The sequence below is a fragment of the Amia ocellicauda genome, chromosome 1 (genome assembly GCF_036373705.1).
Source record: "Amia ocellicauda isolate fAmiCal2 chromosome 1, fAmiCal2.hap1, whole genome shotgun sequence".
NCBI lineage: Eukaryota > Metazoa > Chordata > Actinopteri > Amiiformes > Amiidae > Amia > Amia ocellicauda.
Genome location: NC_089850.1, coordinates 63478617 through 63497866, shown reverse-complemented (window position 1 = coordinate 63497866; position 19250 = coordinate 63478617). Strand labels below are relative to the sequence as shown.

Here is a 19250-nt window from a genome sequence, read left to right as displayed (position 1 = left end):
CTTTGTTACATTATGTTATATTTGTTACATTAGTGAATGCTCAAACATAGCCTTAACATGTATCATATTTAAGAATATACTGCATTTAATTTCATTACACATACATATATATATATATATATATATATATATATATATATATATATATATATATATATATATATATATGCAAACACACACACCCACACACACACATATAATACAAATATTTTGTTTTATTTATCAATAGACACTAAAGACTAGTGAAGCACAGAGAGACACAGTGAAGCACTATTTGTGAGTACTCATATGTATAAAATTATATATATATATATGTATATATATATATATATATATATATATATATATATATATATATATATATAATATCATTTGTTTGTGCTCAAATGTATAGAATTAATAAAATACACAAACACACACACACACAATGGTGACTTTTATTGTGACAAACAAGCATTTTACAACATGGAACATAGTCAGAAGTAGAAAAAGATACTCCACAAAATGTTGTACAGATACTTGTAATTAATTTCTGGTTCACAACACCAACATTGGACAGAAAGAAACACTGACCTGTACGGAGTAATGTCATTCCATAACATTTCCAGCCTATTCCATATGTATTCTATTAAGTCTTTCACTGTTGGCTCCTTTTTCAAAGTTATACCTGATTCTGGCAACAAAGTATATCAGGTATCAATTGTAAATAAAGTGAGAAACACTTAAGTTTCTATTCCTTTAGAAATACCTTATTTTTCAAACCTACAAATACATGGTGACAACTGCAACCATGAAACACATACAAAACACAGAAATAGGGACCACAAAGCAAGGATATAATAAGCACAGATGGTATTTACTGCACATTTTAAGTTTTGTAAAATTATTTATATAACTTCTAGGAGTAATCTACATAGTGAATATACAATCAGTCTTCAGGAAACACACACAGCAGACTGAAATAAGCACAATGTCATATTTAGACGACCCAAAACTGCATTCTACTAAACCCTGAAACTCTGAAAAATCACTACAAACTCTATGTTTTGTAAAATGGCTTATTTCACAGACACAGAACCAAATAGGCTCACCCTCAACATAGTACAAAGTATGATGTAAACGTACAGGTTTACCAGTAGCACAGGGGTATTATTAATCTATTCATGCAACTTTTAGACACTTGTCTAATACAGAGCCAACAACGGCATTGAGAGCGGGTAGCAGGGCTTAGACAATGCTGTGCGCTGGGATTTAAAATGACTCTGTAGGCCAGGGCTTCAAAACCTTACCCCATTTTAACATTGTCCAATTAGCCTCCAACCCCTAAAATGCTAAGACATGTTTTTTGTATCATATGTATTACTGTTGTATTACTATGTACATTAATGTAGTTTATACTTTTTATTTAATTTGACATAATTATCATATTTTTAAGTACAAATTAATAAATACAAATAACAAATACTATATAATAATAGTAACAAAAATGCAAAAAGGTATTAAGCAATCATATTTTTACTTACAAAATAATATATATAAAATAACAGTATACTAATTGAATAATAATAATAATAATAATAATAATAATAATAATAATAATAATTTTAAAACATATTAAACAAAACTCACCCTGACTTTGTCACAACCGCAGGATGGGGAACCTCTGCTGTCGACCCTCATCCACTCTGTCAACAGTTTGTAGGTGACTTGTAACACAAGGGCAGAAGCATGAAAACTCAGTCTTGGTGGGGTGTTTCTGTCCAGTGGTCTGACCTGATACAACTTTCTACTACATTTCATATTCTATTAAAATAGAACACATGAGTAGTTCATAAAAAAGTGTTAAATCTGCTCCTCTTATGAGTGTCTCTACAGCCCCGCATTGCTCCCTTGCATTGCAGAGCATGACACGTGCTCTTCACATTGAAATTCACATTCATGTTGATGTAGGACTCGTCAACACAAAACTGTACAAAAATACATTAAATACGTAAACAATACAAACATTAAGAAAAGAATCCACTTTCAATCTGACATTTCACAGTATATACATTAAATCAATTTGAATTACCTCATGGCTTTCCTCAGGCTCGGAGCCAGGCCCGTCTTGCCATCAGCGTCAGAAGCTGAGCGCTCTGTGTAAGAGTCAGAGTATCGTTCAGCTGTGAGCGGTGGAGAGGGGAAAGGGAGATGCAGAGCAGGCAGGGTGTCTGTGAGACGGGTCTCTGTCCTGCTTGTCCTGCAGAGCCTCTCTTATCTGAAATGGCACTGGACACACCCAAAGCAGCAACGCCCCCCCAGACAGCAGCTCCTTAAGAGAGGACACTGTCAAATCTAACATTCAGTAAAAAGCCACTGTTTTGACCATTTTCAGTTGAATTAATCCTCAGCATCAAATGCATTGAGACCGTACACAGCTTCCAGATGACTTGTACTTTAAGATATGTTATATATTTAGGCTACCCTGTTATTGCTTGAATACAGTGTTATTTCATGAGAGCAGTAAGAAAAAGGGGGAACAAGGATATATAATTTAATTAATCATTTTAAGCACTCTTGCTATTAGAAATAACTAAGATGAAGGCCTAAACTGGCTATCTACTGTTTAAAAAGAGAAATGTTTTTCTGTGAGTGTGCTAAAGAATTGAACTTCTCATTTCTGTCATTACAGTGAAATAACTGGAATACGTAGTATATACCTAACAGTTGCTTAGATTTAAATGCTTTTCTTTATGAAATGTAAGATGAGTGCTCAGAACAATTAGACATCTATATTTCTACCCGGGCTTGATTATGTTGACAGTTTATGACTGTGCTTTGCCAATAATCCAGATTTCACCTTGTTCTCTATGGGTTGGTTTCAGAGCATGATTAGCACTAGTTTAAGTACATTACTCAGAATGTGGCATTCACCATGGTGGTATTTTGGTATACAAAATGATTTAGGCTGAAGGACAATAAACTGATTATTAGGAACACCTGTTCAATTTCTCATTAATGCAATTATCTAACCAACCAATCACATGGCAGTTGCTTCAATGCATTTAGGGGTGTGGTCCTGGTCAAGACAATCTCCTGAACTCCAAACTGAATGTCTGAATGGGAAAGAAAGGTGATTTAAGCAATTTTGAGCGTGGCATGGTTGTTGGTGCCAGCAGTTTGCAGCTCAAGAGTGAGAGGACAGTGTAGCAGCTTTGGTCTGAAATCTCCTACAGGAAGCCAGACATACAGAGGAACGAGGCTGCCTGGACATATTACTCTTCACAGAGACAGAAATAGTTGCCTTCAAAGTTTCAGTTTCTTCACTACAATTATCACACAAAGGCCTCCCCTCCTATTTCAAAAGTCTTAGGTGCTGACATGACCATTCATTGTTTTTACACAAAACCATGGTGTTATATCACTTAACGTTCTATGTATATCATGTTTTATCATCATGCCCTCTTATGGTTCTTTGTTAGGTGTACATGTGCTAGAAGAATACCTGTGCCAGTCATATATCTCTCTGTGGATAAACCAGTATAAACATGTTTACCTTGACATGTTTTTAAAAAAGATTTCAACTTGTTTACATTGTTTTAGAACAAAACATGGTCATCTGAAGATTTCATAACTGAATAACTGTTTTGTTTGAATAGGGTGAAATACTGTACACCCCAAACTGCAATACAGACAAAGATTAAAAGAGAGCATAGTAAGTGTAGCATGGTAAAATAATAAAGTACAAAATACTCATTCCATTTAGCCAGACAGACAGTGAGATATACATATATTTAAAGGTAATCCATATATACACAATTTAGATAAATAGTTCATGTTTTAGAATGAGATTGTCTAAATGATCAGGACTGAACATGTCTAAGCAGATAGAATCCGTAGAAAAGAAGTGAAATGCTCATTACTTAATGTACATGTATCAATATATAGTGAGAAAGTATAGGACGGTTTTAAATAATTTAAAAAAACACTCTGATTACTGGGTTCGTAGGCCGGCTACATAAACACGAGCTCTCTGGCTCTGTCGTTGGGGTGTTATGGCCAGGCCTGGTTGTAGGGCCTTATCTAGAACCTAGCCATCGCTTGCTACTGATAACCACCTTCAGGGCTCTGCCGTTTCCCACCCAATCTGATAAGTATGTGCTGTCCTTCTCCAGGACACTAATCCAGAGAATAACTAAGAATAACAATAAAAGAAGGAATATGTAATCAGACCCGGTTTCATGGCTTTTACTACAGAGCAGTTTAAATTATTGCCGCACAGTCTTTGTGTGCCATATTCAGTTTACTTATTTTAATAGCACAAATGAGTTGTTTCTCTACAGTTCCCTTTAAGAGACCAATATTGACACATTTCTATCTTTTTATTATTATCACTTTTAAGCCTTCACTAGTCTCATAAGGAAACACATGCCTGTGTAAATATTTCTGTTATGTGCACATTTTAGGTATTCAACATATTGATAATGGCAAAAATGATTAAGGTTTAATTAAAAAAATAGACAGCTCTTTGTCTTTGGTTAAATCCCTCTCACTTTGTAACTTTTACTAGTAAGTCAAATTGAGATTTGAAAAGTTGGTACATGTGAGACAGAGCCAAGAAGGTTTAATTCAGACTGTAAGTTGTGTATGTGCATGGGTAAATTACTTTTGCTAACCTAGTATAGTACTATACACTCACCTAAAGGATTATTAGGAACACCATACTAATACTGTGTTTGACCCCCTTTCGCCTTCAGAACTGCCTTAATTCTACGTGGCATTGATTCAACAAGGTGCTGAAAGCATTCTTTAGAAATGTTGGCCCATATTGATAGGATAGCATCTTGCGGTTGATGGAGATTTGTGGGATGCACATCCAGGGCACGAAGCTCCCGTTCCACCACATCCCAAAGATGCTCTATTGGGTTGAGATCTGGTGACTGTGGGGGCCAGTTTAGTACAGTGAACTCATTGTCATGTTCAAGAAACCAATTTGAAATGATTCGACCTTTGTGACATGGTGCATTATCCTGCGGGAAGTAGCCATCAGAGGATGGGTACATGGTGGTCATAAAGGGATGGACATGGTCAGAAACAATGCTCAGGTAGGCCGTGGCATTTAAACGATGCCCAATTGGCACTAAGGGGCCTAAAGTGTGCCAAGAAAACATCCCCCACACCATTACACCACCACCACCAGCTTGCACAGTGGTAACAAGGCATGATGGATCCATGTTCTCATTCTGTTTACGCCAAATTCTGACTCTACCATCTGAATGTCTCAACAGAAATCGAGACTCATCAGACCAGGCAACATTTTTCCAGTCTTCAACTGTCCAATTTTGGTGAGCTTGTGCAAATTGTAGCCTCTTTTTCCTATTTGTAGTGGAGATGAGTGGTACCCGGTGGGGTCTTCTGCTGTAGTAGCCCATCCGCCTCAAGGTTGTACGTGTTGTGGCTTCACAAATGCTTTGCTGCATACCTCGGTTGTAACGAGTGGTTATTTCAGTCAAAGTTGCTCTTCTATCAGCTTGAATCAGTCGGCCCATTCTCCTCTGACCTCTAGCATCAACAAGGCATTTTCGCCCACAGGACTGCCGCATACTGGATGTTTTTCCCTTTTCACACCATTCTTTGTAAACCCTAGAAATGGTTGTGCGTGAAAATCCCAGTAACTGAGCAGATTGTGAAATACTCAGACCGGCCCGTCTGGCACCAACAACCATGCCACGCTCAAAATTGCTTAAATCACCTTTCTTTCCCATTCAGACATTCAGTTTGGAGTTCAGGAGATTGTCTTGACCAGGACCACACCCCTAAATGCATTGAAGCAACTGCCATGTGATTGGTTGGTTAGATAATTGCATTAATAAGAAATTGAACAGGTGTTCCTAATAATCCTTTAGGTGAGTGTATACCAATGGTTTATTGTCCTTCAGCCTAAATCATTTTGTATACCAAAATACCACCATGGTGAATGCCACATTCTGAGTAATGTACTTAAACTAGTGCTAATCATGCTCTGAAACCAACCCATAGAGAACAAGGTGAAATCTGGATTAATGGCAAAGCACAGTCATAAACTGTCAACATAATCAAGCCCGGGTAGAAATATAGATGTCTAATTGTTCTGAGCACTCATCTTACATTTCATAAAGAAAAGCATTTAAATCTAAGCAACTGTTAGGTATATACTACGTATTCCAGTTATTTCACTGTAATGACAGAAATGAGAAGTTCAATTCTTTAGCACACTCACAGAAAAACATTTCTCTTTTTAAACAGTAGATAGCCAGTTTAGGCCTTCATCTTAGTTATTTCTAATAGCAAGAGTGCTTAAAATGATTAATTAAATTATATATCCTTGTTCCCCCTTTTTCTTACTGCTCTCATGAAATAACACTGTATTCAAGCAATAACAGGGTAGCCTAAATATATAACATATCTTAAAGTACAAGTCATCTGGAAGCTGTGTACGGTCTCAATGCATTTGATGCTGAGGATTAATTCAACTGAAAATGGTCAAAACAGTGGCTTTTTACTGAATGTTAGATTTGACAGTGTCCTCTCTTAAGGAGCTGCTGTCTGGGGGGGCGTTGCTGCTTTGGGTGTGTCCAGTGCCATTTCAGATAAGAGAGGCTCTGCAGGACAAGCAGGACAGAGACCCGTCTCACAGACACCCTGCCTGCTCTGCATCTCCCTTTCCCCTCTCCACCGCTCACAGCTGAACGATACTCTGACTCTTACACAGAGCGCTCAGCTTCTGACGCTGATGGCAAGACGGGCCTGGCTCCGAGCCTGAGGAAAGCCATGAGGTAATTCAAATTGATTTAATGTATATACTGTGAAATGTCAGATTGAAAGTGGATTCTTTTCTTAATGTTTGTATTGTTTACGTATTTAATGTATTTTTGTACAGTTTTGTGTTGACGAGTCCTACATCAACATGAATGTGAATTTCAATGTGAAGAGCACGTGTCATGCTCTGCAATGCAAGGGAGCAATGCGGGGCTGTAGAGACACTCATAAGAGGAGCAGATTTAACACTTTTTTATGAACTACTCATGTGTTCTATTTTAATAGAATATGAAATGTAGTAGAAAGTTGTATCAGGTCAGACCACTGGACAGAAACACCCCACCAAGACTGAGTTTTCATGCTTCTGCCCTTGTGTTACAAGTCACCTACAAACTGTTGACAGAGTGGATGAGGGTCGACAGCAGAGGTTCCCCATCCTGCGGTTGTGACAAAGTCAGGGTGAGTTTTGTTTAATATGTTTTAAAATTATTATTATTATTATTATTATTATTATTATTATTATTATTATTATTCAATTAGTATACTGTTATTTTATATATATTATTTTGTAAGTAAAAATATGATTGCTTAATACCTTTTTGCATTTTTGTTACTATTATTATATAGTATTTGTTATTTGTATTTATTAATTTGTACTTAAAAATATGATAATTATGTCAAATTAAATAAAAAGTATAAACTACATTAATGTACATAGTAATACAACAGTAATACATATGATACAAAAAACATGTCTTAGCATTTTAGGGGTTGGAGGCTAATTGGACAATGTTAAAATGGGGTAAGGTTTTGAAGCCCTGGCCTACAGAGTCATTTTAAATCCCAGCGCACAGCATTGTCTAAGCCCTGCTACCCGCTCTCAATGCCGTTGTTGGCTCTGTATTAGACAAGTGTCTAAAAGTTGCATGAATAGATTAATAATACCCCTGTGCTACTGGTAAACCTGTACGTTTACATCATACTTTGTACTATGTTGAGGGTGAGCCTATTTGGTTCTGTGTCTGTGAAATAAGCCATTTTACAAAACATAGAGTTTGTAGTGATTTTTCAGAGTTTCAGGGTTTAGTAGAATGCAGTTTTGGGTCGTCTAAATATGACATTGTGCTTATTTCAGTCTGCTGTGTGTGTTTCCTGAAGACTGATTGTATATTCACTATGTAGATTACTCCTAGAAGTTATATAAATAATTTTACAAAACTTAAAATTTGCAGTAAATACCATCTGTGCTTATTATATCCTTGCTTTGTGGTCCCTATTTCTGTGTTTTGTATGTGTTTCATGGTTGCAGTTGTCACCATGTATTTGTAGGTTTGAAAAATAAGGTATTTCTAAAGGAATAGAAACTTAAGTGTTTCTCACTTTATTTACAATTGATACCTGATATACTTTGTTGCCAGAATCAGGTATAACTTTGAAAAAGGAGCCAACAGTGAAAGACTTAATAGAATACATATGGAATAGGCTGGAAATGTTATGGAATGACATTACTCCGTACAGGTCAGTGTTTCTTTCTGTCCAATGTTGGTGTTGTGAACCAGAAATTAATTACAAGTATCTGTACAACATTTTGTGGAGTATCTTTTTCTACTTCTGACTATGTTCCATGTTGTAAAATGCTTGTTTGTCACAATAAAAGTCACCATTGTGTGTGTGTGTGTTTGTGTATTTTATTAATTCTATACATTTGAGCACAAACAAATGATATATATATATATATATATATATATATATATATATATATATACATATATATATATATAATTTTATACATATGAGTACTCACAAATAGTGCTTCACTGTGTCTCTCTGTGCTTCACTAGTCTTTAGTGTCTATTGATAAATAAAACAAAATATTTGTATTATATGTGTGTGTGTGGGTGTGTGTGTTTGCATATATATATATATATATATATATGTATGTGTAATGAAATTAAATGCAGTATATTCTTAAATATGATACATGTTAAGGCTATGTTTGAGCATTCACTAATGTAACAAATATAACATAATGTAACAAAGTACAGGGCTGGTCAAAATGTACAGATATAATTCTATACATTTCACTTTTGTTCTCTAAGAAAAGTGGTGTATTTGACTTTAGTGTCTACTGATAAATATAAACTAAAGAGATATAGGCATGTGTGTTTATCTGTGTTTGCTTAAATATGTATGTAATGACATGCAATATATGTAAGTCTATACATTTCTTAATTAATTTTTTCTTACCTTTTTATTTTGCCAACACAGTATCATCCTAAGCCTAATCATAAAACATATAAACTAAAAACACATGGACATATGTCCATGTGGGTTCAATTCCCACTCTGGGTAAATATTCATTTTTCTTTTTTAATTTACTAAAACAGTATCATAAAACAATATAACCTTAAATATATATAAAATGTTTATTTTTCTTATTTTTTAATTTACTAAAACAGTATAATCAAACATTATAATCTAAAATAAAATACATATGTGTATTTACAACTTTTATTTTTCTCAAATGTATACAATATAACCTAATATATATATATATATATATATATATATATATATATATATATATATATATATATATATATATAAATCTTTTACTTTTCTTATTTTTTAATTTACTAAAACAAATCATTAAACATTATAACCTAAAATAAAATATATAAAAAATATTCTCTTATTCTCTTTTTATTTACTAAAACAGTATCATAAAACAATATAACCTAATATATATCTATTTAAAACTTGTCTTATTTTTTAATTTACTAAAACAGTTTCATAAAACAATATAACCTTAGAAGTATATACGTATTTAAAACTTATTTTTTAATTTACAAAAACAGTATCATAAAACAATATAACCTTAAATATATATACAATGTTTATTTTTCTTATTTTATAATTTACTAAAACAGTATAATCAAACATTATAATCTAAAATAAAATACATATGTGTATTTACAACTTTTATTTTTTTCAAATGTATGCAATATAACCTAATATATATCTATTTAAAACTTGTCTTATTTTTTAATTTACTAAAACAGTTTCATAAAACAATATAACCTTAGAAGTATATACGTATTTAAAACTTATTTTTTAATTTACAAAAACAGTATCATAAAACAATATAACCTTAAATATATATACAATGTTTATTTTTCTTATTTTATAATTTACTAAAACAGTATAATCAAACATTATAATCTAAAATAAAATACATATGTGTATTTACAACTTTTATTTTTTTCAAATGTATGCAATATAACCTAATATATACACTCACCTAAAGGATTATTAGGAACACCTGTTCAATTTCTCATTAATGCAATTATCTAACCAACCAATCACATGGTAGTTGCTTCAGTGCATTTAGGGGTGTGGTACTGGTCAAGACAATCTCCTGAACTCCAAACTGAATGTCTGAATGGGAAAGAAAGGTGATTTAAGCAATTTTGAGCGTGGCATGGTTGTTGGTGCCAGACGGGCCGGTCTGAGTATTTCACAATCTGCTCAGTTACTGGGATTTTCACGCACAACCATTTCTAGGGTTTACAAAGAATGGTGTGAAAAGGGAAAAACATCCAGTATGCGGCAGTCCTGTGGGCGAAAATGCCTTGTTGATGCTAGAGGTCAGAGGAGAATGGGCCGACTGATTCAAGCTGATAGAAGAGCAACTTTGACTGAAATAACCACTCGTTACAACCGAGGTATGCAGCAAAGCATTTGTGAAGCCACAACACGTACAACCTTGAGGCGGATGGGCTACAACAGCAGAAGACCCCACCGGGTACCACTCATCTCCACTACAAATAGGAAAAAGAGGCTACAATTTGCACAAGCTCACCAAAATTGGACAGTTGAAGACTGGAAAAATGTTGCCTGGTCTGATGAGTCTCGATTTCTGTTGAGACATTCAGATGGTAGAGTCAGAATTTGGCGTAAACAGAATGAGAACATGGATCCATCATGCCTTGTTACCACTGTGCAGGCTGGTGGTGGTGGTGTAATGGTGTGGGGGATGTTTTCTTGGCACACTTTAGGCCCCTTAGTGCCAATTGGGCATCGTTTAAATGCCACGGCCTACCTGAGCATTGTTTCTGACCATGTCCATCCCTTTATGACCACCATGTACCCATCCTCTGATGGCTACTTCCCGCAGGATAATGCACCATGTCACAAAGGTCGAATCATTTCAAATTGGTTTCTTGAACATGACAATGAGTTCACTGTACTAAACTGGCCCCCACAGTCACCAGATCTCAACCCAATAGAGCATCTTTGGGATGTGGTGGAACGGGAGCTTCGTGCCCTGGATGTGCATCCCACAAATCTCCATCAACTGCAAGATGCTATCCTATCAATATGGGCCAACATTTCTAAAGAATGCTTTCAGCACCTTGTTGAATCAATGCCACGTAGAATTAAGGCAGTTCTGAAGGCGAAAGGGGGTCAAACACAGTATTAGTATGGTGTTCCTAATAATCCTTTAGGTGAGTATATATATATATATATATATATATATATATATATATATAAATCTTTTACTTTTCTTATTTTTTAATTTACTAAAACAGTATCATAAAACAATATAACCTTAGAAGTATATACGTTATAAGTATATAGCAGTTTATGCTATTAAACATTACACCTTCAAACCAGCAGGGTGAGGTACCCTCGGACCCTCACCATGATGGATGTCACCCTAGCAAGATGGCTACCATCTTAGCAGATGGCCTATGACCTTACAAATGGCTGCCATCCAAGATGGCTGACAAGGGACTTCCGGTATATGGTGCGTAGGAGGGCGCGATTTCCGGCTGTCAAAATAGTAAATGATGCCGCCATCTAGACTACTAGAGCCACTTAAACTCCTCTTGAGGAGCCCTATGTGTAATAAAAATAATAAAATCGATATATGCAATAAGCCCACAAAGTATTTTGAATATAACATATAGACTATTTCTGTTTGCTATGTGTGCTTTGTTACAACCAGAATTGACTTGGATATAGAAAATACATTTTATATTGCACTGATGTTGTAAGTTGCCCTGGATAAGGGCGTCTGCCAAGAAATAATAATAATAATATTAATGATAATAATAATAATAATAATAATAATAATAATAATAATAATAATAATAATAAAGCCTTCCCCAAATTTCAACATTTGTAGCAAAATAGTCAAATCTATCACATCAGTATGTCATGTATTTCAGTACACTGTGCATGTTTGAACACAATTGTACATTACTTAGATACAGACAATGAGTCTCATAAAGCAGTTTGCAAAACTAGTGAAATACATCTGGTGTCTCACATATCTGTACAATATCAGCCCTGTTTCTGTTTACTGTGCATGATTAATAAAGACATTTTGAACTCTTTATTAAAATCAGAAGTGTTTCTCACACTTGCATTACTTGCATTAAGAGTCACTTAATTGCCAAAATGATTTAAAACCATAAAAAGGAAGACTTAAAGTCAGACATCCAGATAAGAACTTCATAGAATTTATACAGAATATAATTTAGAGATGTTACTCAGACAGGGTAGAAATGCGTGACCGCTGGATTTGTACAGGTTTTCTGGTGATAAATTCTCAGTCATTAGGGGGTCTGTTTTGTGTTGTTGCCGCTCCTGCAAACCCCCCCGCGGTGCTGAGAGCAGGACGTGCTGCTTGTGAAGCCCCTGCACTGCAGTGTGATCCTGTCAGGGCATCAGTGGGATCACTGTGTGAACTGTTTCGGTGAAGCAAATTCTTAATAAAACGTTCAAATATTCAACTGTGTCAGTTTGGTCTTTATAACTCACCCTGTTATTATGGTTATTTATTTATTTATTTATTTATGTATTTTCTATTTATTTTTTATCGGTTTTCTCTATTTCTAGCCAATCTCTCTTTTTCTGTGCCTGATTGGTTTGTGTTAACCCTATCTCACTACAGACCTGCTGGATTCACGCATGATCCGGTGTGACTCTAGTGTGACTGTGTCTCCCTGCGCTTGTCTCTCGCTGTGGTCTCTAAGGTTGCTGCTCCCTCTGGCCTCTGTCTTTATTCTGTTTATGTGCTGCTGGGTCGGTCTCACCCCTGAGATGCTGAGACTGGAGATTATTTTTCTAGAAAAAGTATAAATCTACTGTTTTAATAGACACATACTTAATGAATGATACATATGTAATATGTCTAAAGTTACTTTAGTATTTTTAAAGTTATTTTTTTCTTAACATCATGGGGTGCATTCTTTATTTCTGTAAGAAGGTTACTACTATAAGGCTTCTGTTTGACCGTGGAGAGTTATCTAACTAGCAAAGAGAGCTGTGCTCAAATGTCGGTTATATACTGTATTTATTAAGTTAAGTAAGTGTTAAGTTTACTTAGTGTCGTTATTAAAATTGTGTTTTCGCTCTTTATGTCTGTAAGAATGTAACTAGTACTGAAGTCTGTTCAAATGTCTTACTGTCAATACAACCAAGACCATATAGGTCTTCAGACTGCACCCCCAAACTTTTGTAATGTGTAAATTATATAAATATACATACACACATATTGTGTATTTACTTAATCTTATTGCATGAATGGATTACATTAGATATTTATTTAAAATAATTTGATGTTTTGTTACTAATATTATTACAAATGCTGCTTTTATTGAGTTGTATTGAAATTTCAGTTTCTACATATATATTCTATGGTTCTTCTAAGGATTTCTTAACTTAGTAACGTTACATTTCATTTACATTGCACGCTGTTGTGAACACACACACACACACACACACAGACACACACACACCTTTAAAACTTCATAATTGTACTTATTCAATCTTTACATTGTATCTGTTCTTTAAATAATACGTTTGATATATATTCTGAAATGCAAGAAAATATTGGTCTTGGGTAGGTGTAGTATTTACTGAGATTATGCTGATTACTGAAAGTTTTAATTTACATTTTCCTTATTACATTTCTTTTAATTTTGCTCATATTCAGGATTTTATTAAAGTTCAGTCCATCTTGTGTCTCTCAGCCCCCACCGCTTCTACAGATCGCTATCTCTCGCCACAATCCATTATCCGGGGGTTAGGGGGGCCCATCGCCTCAAATGTAAACAGAGCCCACCTGTCTTCAGTGCCCTGTTAGCTCCGCCCCCACATATTTAAATTCTTCAAACCAAACTCTAACCTGATAGGCTATTTCTTCCGTGCCCTGTCAACCCCGCCCCCAAATATACTAATTCTTTACCGATCCGAGGTTACTAAAGACGTAGACATCTCCTCGCCACCCCCACTAGCTCAAAAAGCTCCAGACCGACATAACCCTTGTCCATTTGAAAGAGGTAACAGCTTTGGCCCTGTTGAAGAGACAGCCTCGCGGATCTCGCTTAAGTAGAAGTATCTCTGTTACTAAAGAATCGGCAGGGCTTTAATAGAGCTCTTTTGGAGCTTCACTCGCGTAGGGAAAAATATCTATGTTTTCTAAAGAATCTGAAGGGTATACATAGCGCTCTTTTGGAGCTTCACACGTATAGAGAAAAATAGCTATTTTACTAAAGAATCAGTCTGGCTTAAAGACAAATCTTGTGGAGGGTTTGAAAAACAGTTGAAGACCCCCACCACCCTGCACATTCCTTCGGAACCCATCAATATGGTAATTATTCAGTGACAAGCACCCCCAGCCCCTAGGAAGGCCCCCCCCCCCCGAGTTCAAATCAAGTTCAAGGTCAAAAGGTCAAATCCCTGTTAACCCCCCTAGGAACCCCCCTGAGTTCAACTCAAGTTCAGGTCAAAGGTCAAATCCCCCGCAGCCCCCCCTTCCGAAAAAGTGCCCTATATTACAACTGTCCCTATTCCCATTCCTGAATGCTCTAATTATTGATGCCACAGTTGACTTGTTCAGAGTGGGCTGCACCTCTGCCCAGCCCCTCACAGTGAAAGGCTATGTCTATCACATGGTCAACACTAGTGGCACACATGTCACTGGAAACATGTGTTCTGTCTCCCCTCTGAGCTGCTGTGCCACCGCACACACGCACCCCTCTCCTCTATGGGCTCGTGGCTGTGCTCCCTTCTCTCTTTTGTCTTTGTCTTCTTGCTCCACTTCATGCCAACACCATCTCACTGTTATATGTGATTATGGACTGATTGCTGATTGAACAATTGAGCAATGAGGATCTGCACATGTGCAGTAGAGATTCACACATGTGGGGGGGGGTGTTATTCACTGTGGACAGATTATCTCATTTTGTTTGACAAGACCTACCCAATTGATTTTTGTGTCTTGTGTAGAGAGTTGTATTTACTGTTTTGCAGAAATGTATACTGTTCTTCTTTTCTAGGTTATGGTGTTGATCATGTGCACCACAGATTAATTCTCATTGACTTAGCAAAGAAGAACTGTAACACTGACTGACTGGACATTACAGTACATTAAAACAAAATGTAAACGCTTTGGTACTATTGTCATAAGTATGTGGTGAAAACTCCAAGTACAAAACTCCAAGCTTATCACACTTGTAAAACAGCAAGTCTTACATTCACAACAACTGACTGTGCTTTCACTTGGTTTGTAAACATCTTTCACCACAAGATCATTGATTCAACCACTAATTTTCTTGTCCACATCACAATGAATATCTCCATTGCTCATGCACCGCGGGAAAGATCTTCTGGGATGGCGAATCCAAGCCTGACATTGGTCAGCAGTGATGTCATCACAAGCCTCATCCATGCCCTGAAGGAGCTCAAACAAGCTCATGGGGATGGCGGTCATAGACCTTCCACCTCCATGCTGAAAATAATTCCTCAGTAGGGTTGAGGAAAGGAGAGTATGGGGGCAGGTACAGGGTCAGGAATCGGGGATTGGCACGAAACCATTCCTGAACCACCTCTGCATGGTGGAACCTAACATTGTCCCATACAGTGACATAGGTGCCCTCTTCACCTTGACACACCGGCTCAATGGTATCAAGGATCTCAAAGAGGTGTGCAGCATTACAGGACCCAAGAAGGGGCCTACGTCCTACCACCCCATCTTCCGATATATCTGCAGACGTTGTCCAGGCACCAGGACTGTTGCTCATGTGCTGATGAGATTGCCCCCATGGCGTCGGTATTTGGCCAGGTTGAAGCCAGCTTCATCAACAAAGATGAACTTGTGAGGGATCACGGCAGCAACGAGCTCCATCACCCTCTAAAAAATATTGTGCTTACAGCAGATATTTTCAATTACAAGAGGTTACTGTTACAGCAAAGAGCATGTGCATCAAACAGTAACGGTAGTCTTACAGTACATAGTGTTGTACCTGAACATACTCAACCCGTAGGTGTTTCACCCGGTCATTGTTTCTCAAAACTGTAACACTGACTCTCTCTCTCTTTCTTGATTTGAGTAGATCGTTTCTGCGAGAATTTCTTCCATGTTGTGGTTGCCATGGCAACTGCACGGACTGTGTCAAGCAAGGCATGATGGGAAACTGGATTTTCCAAAAAATTTAATATAGTAATGTATGTGTGTGTGTGTGTGTGTGTCTGTATGTGCATGTGTGTGTCTGTGTGTGAATGTGTGTGTGCGTGAACGTGTGCGTGTGTGTGCGTGTGTTTGTGTGTGTGAGTATGTGTATATGTGTGTGTGCGTGAGTGTGTGTGTGTGTCTGTGTGTGTCTGTGTGTGAACGTATGCATGTGTGCGTGTGTGTATTTAAATGTGTGTGCGTGTGTGTGTGTGTGTGTGTGTGTGCGCGTGTGTGTGTGCATGTGTTTGTGTGTGTGTGTGTGTGTGTGAGTGTGAGTGGTTGTGAGAGAGGGTGTCTTTTTTTCTTTCAACATGTGCTGTGTGCATATTGTGTAAATATTGTGCATTGATTATTGTGATCTCTGGACTCTGTCAACTGTGTTATAATTTTAGGACTGAATAATAATAAGAATAAGAATAACAACATGAGTGACATTATCTTTCTACTACTACTACTACTACTACTACTACTACTACTATTATTATTATTATTATTATTATTATTATTATTATTATTATTATTATTATTATTGATTTAAATATATTGAAAAACAATTACAATTGTATTATTAAATTCCACTTAACTTTGAGGAATGAATAGGTGTAGTTAATAATTATCAAAATATTATTATTTGTCTGCTATAGATTCTTCTGCCATTTTATTCATAACCCTGCATATCTCTCTTTCTCTGTCATGTCTGAATGTATATGTTGCATGGGTCTGTGCACGTGATAGTGTAAACCTATTCGGAAAACTCTCTCCCTCTCTCTCTCTCTCTCTCTCTCTCTCTCTCTCTCTCTCTCTCTCTCCCTCTCTCTCTTTCTATCTATAGGCTGTTTTCTACTGTAGCCTATTATTGTAACTACCAGAAATACACTATCTGGCTATAAATAGACATACAGACAGAAAGTAAGAGAAGAGGGAGAGAAAGAGAGGGAGAGGGGGAGAGAGAGAGAGAGATACTGTGCCCAAGAGGGAGGATGAGAGAAAAGTGCAAGGAGAAGATGCAGGGATGGGGGGAGGGGGAGAGAAAGAGAGAGTGGGCCAGGAGAATGACAGTCGGACTGTCTTATTATTTTTGAGTTAATAGATCTGAATATAATAATCATAATCATAATCATCATTATTATGATTATAATTATTATAATTGTTCTAGTTGTCATTGTTGTTGCTATTATTCTCATTATTATTAACAGCATCAGCAGCAGTAGTTGTAGCTCAACAGTATCTCTCTTCCTCTCCCTCTCCCTCCCCTTCTCCCTCTCCCCCTCTCCCTCTTTCTCCCTCTCTCTCTCCCTCTCTTTCCCTCTCCCTCTCTCTAGCCCTCAGTCCACTCAGCTGCAGTGTGTCCAGTTGTCTGTCTGGGGCTGAATCGGTGTCCGGACAGACAGACACACTGCTGAGACACGAGCAGAGAGCTGCACTGGACAGCACTGCCCCCCCGAGCGGAGCCACTCACACACACTGTCACATGACCGAGGGACGGAACATGTGACACTACAGCACAATGACCATAGAGACACAGTACCATATACCAGCTGCATGGGGCACAGTGCGTATTGGGTACAGTGTGGGTACAGTGCGTGTTGAGCACAGTGTGTATTGTGAAGTGTGGGTACAGTGCGTGTTGTGCACAGTGTGTATTGTGAACAGTGTGGGTACAGTGCGTGTTGGGTACAGTGTGTATTGTGCACATTGTGTATTGGGCATAGTGTGTATTAGTTACAGTGTCTACTGGGCACAGTGTGGGTACAGTGCGTATTGGGTAAAGTATGTATTGGACACAATGTGTATTGGGTACAGTATGTATTGGGTACAGTGTGTGTTGTGCACAGTGTGTATTGTGAACAGTGTGGGTACAGTGCGTGTTGGGTACAGTGTGTATTGTGCACATTGTGTATTGGGCATAGTGTGTATCAGTTACAGTGTCTACTGGGCACAGTGTGGGTATAGTGCGTATTGGGTAAAGTATGTATTGGACACAATGTGTATTGGGTACAGTATGTATTGGGTACAGTGTGTGTTGGGTACAGTGCGTATTGGGTACAGTATGTATTGGGCACATTTCGTATTGGGTACAGTGTGTACTGGGTACATTGTGTATTGGTCACAATGTGTATTGGATACATTGTTTACTTGGCACAGTATGTATTGGGCACAGTGTGGGTACAGTGCGTATTGGGTAAAGTGTGTATTGGACACAATGTGTATTGGGTACAGTATGTATTGGGTACAGTGTGTGTTGGGTACAGTGCGTATTGGGTACAGTATGTATTGGGCACATTTCGTATTGGGTACAGTGTGTACTGGGTACATTGTGTATTGGTCACAATGTGTATTGGATACATTGTTTACTTGGCACAGTATGTATTGGGCACAGTGTGGGTACAGTGCGTATTGGGTAAAGTGTGTATTGGACACAATGTGTATTGGGTACAGTGCATACTGGATACAGTATGTATTGGATACAGTATGTTTTGGGTACAGTGCGCATTGGGCACAGTGTGGGCACAGTGTGTGCTGGGTACAGTATATATTGGGCACAATGCATATTGGGTACAGTGTGTCCTGGGCACAGTATATGTTGGGTACAGCGTATCCTGGACACAGTGTGTATTGGGCACAGTGTGTATTGGGCAACTGACAATTAATAACATGTTCTCCAATTCAGATTCAACAGCTGTATTGGTATGACAACAGCTGTAACAGTGTGTTCTCTCTCCCTCTCTCTTTCCCTGTCTGTCTGTCTCTCTCTTTCTTCCCCTCTCTCCATCTCCCTCTCTTACTTTCCCTCTCTCTCCCTCTCTTCCTCCCTGCCTTCGCCCTCTCTACCTCTCCCTCCATCTTTCAATATCTCCCATTCCCTCCCTCTCTACCTCTCCCTTTCACTCCCTCTTTCAGTATCTCTCATTCCCTCTCTCTCTCCCTCTCCCTCAGTATCTCTCAT

The 19250-nt window shown here is 37.4% G+C and overlaps 2 long non-coding RNA genes across 2 annotated transcripts; one reads left to right on the top strand and one right to left on the bottom strand.

Moving 5' to 3' along the window:
* Window positions 1-448: 448 nt before the first annotated feature.
* On the bottom strand, window positions 449-2207 carry LOC136766858 (uncharacterized). The gene is made up of 3 exons (XR_010821818.1): window positions 2072-2207; window positions 1630-1706; window positions 449-673 (listed from the first exon to the last, which is right to left on the bottom strand). It is a non-coding gene; the product is annotated as an uncharacterized LOC136766858 (long non-coding RNA).
* Window positions 2208-6658: 4451 nt separating this feature from the next.
* Window positions 6659-8420, top strand: LOC136766417 (uncharacterized). The gene is made up of 3 exons (XR_010821760.1): window positions 6659-6794; window positions 7160-7236; window positions 8196-8420. It is a non-coding gene; the product is annotated as an uncharacterized LOC136766417 (long non-coding RNA).
* Window positions 8421-19250: the final 10830 nt, after the last annotated feature.